Below are 3,351 nucleotides of genomic sequence, written 5' to 3'. Positions count from 1 at the left end.
AGTTGTACATTTTATCTCTGCGTTCTCATATGTCACTTTGTATGCATATCCCTGATATCTGTGTGTCCCAATTTCCTCTTCATTTAAGGGAATCAGTCAGATTGCCTTTGTTTTTATTTGATCATCTGGTTAATTTCTTACCTATTCTGAGATACTGAGGGTTAGAGGTTCATCGTGTGAAATTGGAGGGCACAGAATTCAGACCATAATTCTCCCTATCATAGCTGATGTAATTAGCCTATCACTTATACTAACTAGTGAGATTATTAGGAATGAATGTATATTACTATAAGAACCAACCAAATAGTGTTATTAATTGCAGCTGCTGAACTTAAACATAGTACTGTTATTTTAAAAATTAATAAGGACTCCAGTACATGGTATGTGGCCATCAATGTGGCAAATATGGCATTTCCATAATTAAAGAGAGAGATTGAAGACAGTTGACATTAACATATGACAGTAATGAGTATTCATTATATATATTTGTATCTCAGGGTTGTTTTATCTTTTACTTTCTCTGTTTACATTCAGTCTGAGCTCTTTGACATTCCAAGGAATATAACACTAACACATTACATGAGTATCATCATACCCTTGGTCAGGAATATGAAGAGGTGAGTAATAAACCAGATATCTTGATAAAGCAGATGCATTTAAGAAGATGATAAACTTTATTAAAACTTAGAGATTATATATATTTGTGAAATTTTGAGGAGTTTAGTGGTCAGGGACTTTCAAGGATATTCCCATTTAAATATAAGACAAATTGCTACATCTTGTATCCACTAAGATAAACCAGAAATCACATATCCAGTAGGATTTACTGGACTCTGGAAGTAACAAATTCCTCTATACTGTGCTTTTGAAGACATCCAGATTTGGGTTGAGCCTGATGAAGGAAAGGATTTTATTTCAAGTCTAGGCTGTGGTTTGAACAGCCTTACCACTTAGACCATAAGATTTCAGCAGAGCCTGAAGTGTTGGAGATGTATGTGGCAGGAAAATATTTCATGTAGAGTTTGTGGTGAAAGCAGGTGGGAGAATTGCAAAACAGATCCTTAGGGTTTTGAAGAAAAAAACATAGCATATTCCCAGAGAATTATATGTCCTTTGAAAAACAAGTTTTGTGCATATTGGTAGGTAGAGAACACTTGATTATTAGGCACCAAATGCTCCTACACCTGGAATTGCCTGTTTGAGTTCAGGGGGGAAGCATTGTCTCTAGTAAAATTTGTGTATCAAAATCAGAAGGACAAAATTTTTATGTTGTGTCTCTGTGTGTTCAAAAATACTGAAAATAGGGCTGGGGATGTGGCTCAAGCGATAGCACGCTTGCCTGGCATGCTTGCGACCCGGGTTTGATCCTCAGCACCACATACCAACAAAGATGTTGTGTCCGCCGAGAACTAAAATAAAAAAAAATGTTAAAAATTCTCTCTCTCTCTCTCTCTCTCTCTCTCTCTCTCTCTCTCTCTCTCTCTCCTCTCTCACTCTCTCTTTAAAAAAAATACTGAAAATATTATGTGCAAAGCTAAACAGTAGCTATTTGGGGTAGGTATTGGGATTATGGTTGTTTCCTATTTGATGTATTTTTATTTCCATTTTGTTTAAATTTTCAAACATATGGAGAATAACATCCATTATTTGATGAGAATTTTAGAAAACCTATCCTTTGTATATAAGTGTTAAATTAATACTTGATAAATGCAGAAAATTTGGGGAAGAACAAAGATTTTCTGTTTTTTTCAAAATTAAAACCCAGAAGATCTCTATGTTCCTCTAGTTGGTATTTTCTCAGAAACCCTAAACTGTTTGTTATTCTTTTATTGGGCTAATCAGATGAGAACATATTCTCTCATTAAAATAACATCAGCATTATATGCATTTCAAAGTTTTAGTATGGATACAGGAGGATATGTGTGTATGTTAAGTCAATCAACCATTTAAATATTTATTAATAATTACCTTCTTTTTATAAGGATGTTCTTATTACACAGAATTGAGAGCAAGAATAAAAAAATATATTATACTATACTGTTACAATATAAAATGGTTAAGCTATTTTTGCATGTTTAGAATTATTTAACATTGTTGTATATCTTTGTTTTCACTACAAATGATGAGTATATATATACATATATATATATATATATATATATATATATATATGTATGTATTTTGAAAAGACATTGTTTATACATCATTGGCCAAGTTAGAAGAAAGAATGAATGCTTAATGTACTTTAACAATTCTAAATAACTCTAATTAAAAAAAATCCAAATCACCTATTTGATTTTATTAAAATCATGTGACCATTGTATTTTTCTTCATATTTAAGACTAAATATCTCACATAAATATGTGAATATTGAATTGATGTTGGAATATATATATATATATATAAATATATATATATATATATATATATATATATATATATATATTTGGATGTATGAATGTTAGAGACAGTCTTTGATAGCAGCCAATATTCACTACTGTTAATAAATTGTGCAGGTGTTTCTTGTCTGTTCAACCATATTTGAAGCTGAACCATTGTGCTGCTCTTTTTCAAAGAGTTTTGTTTCATATTTTGCAGTGTATGGAGTTCATATATTTACTAATAAAATTATGAAACCATAATCAAAATTCTTTATTTATGCATGGTAATAAGTGAATGTACAGGCTAACTGTACATTGGTTACTATTTTGGCCTACTCTATATTAGGTTGCAATTTCTATTACTTGCATGAGTCTAGTGAGAGAATTCTCACCAAAGAAATAGTATGTTGCAGCTTTGAAACTCAGAGATAAGTAGCAACACAGTTCCCTAAGGTTTAGGAAATCTGTTCAGTTTGGATGGAATCTCATCTACCAGTGTCCCAATTGCACTGCAGCTGATAGACCCCAGAAAGGCTACCTGAGGAATTATACCCTTAGGGGTTACATGAACCACTGGGCTAAAATATAGGATTACTTCTAGGCAAAAGAACAGAACCTAGGCATCTCCAGTCAGTTCTTATCTTTGGTGTTGCATTCCTGCACTGTTATAGCTATTCTCAAGAACTACCTACAAGAAAGTAGAGAGAACCGGGTTGGTACAAGACCACCCAGAGAAACATCTTACTAATATCATTTAGGCAATGGAAATATTGTTTTAGTTTTAAAATATTTCTAATTCTGCTAAATGGTTCAACAGAGAATCACTTATTTTGAGTGAATCGATGGTAATAGATTTTTATGTTAAGAAAACATAAAAAGAGCCAGGTGCCGTAACACAGGCCTGTAATCCCAGCAGCTCAGAAGGTTGAGACAGAAGGATAGCAAGTTCAAAGTGAGCCTCAGCAACTTT

This window comes from Urocitellus parryii, chromosome X (genome assembly GCF_045843805.1).
Source record: "Urocitellus parryii isolate mUroPar1 chromosome X, mUroPar1.hap1, whole genome shotgun sequence".
Lineage (NCBI taxonomy): Eukaryota > Metazoa > Chordata > Mammalia > Rodentia > Sciuridae > Urocitellus > Urocitellus parryii.
Note: the sequence above shows the minus strand (reverse complement) of the source record.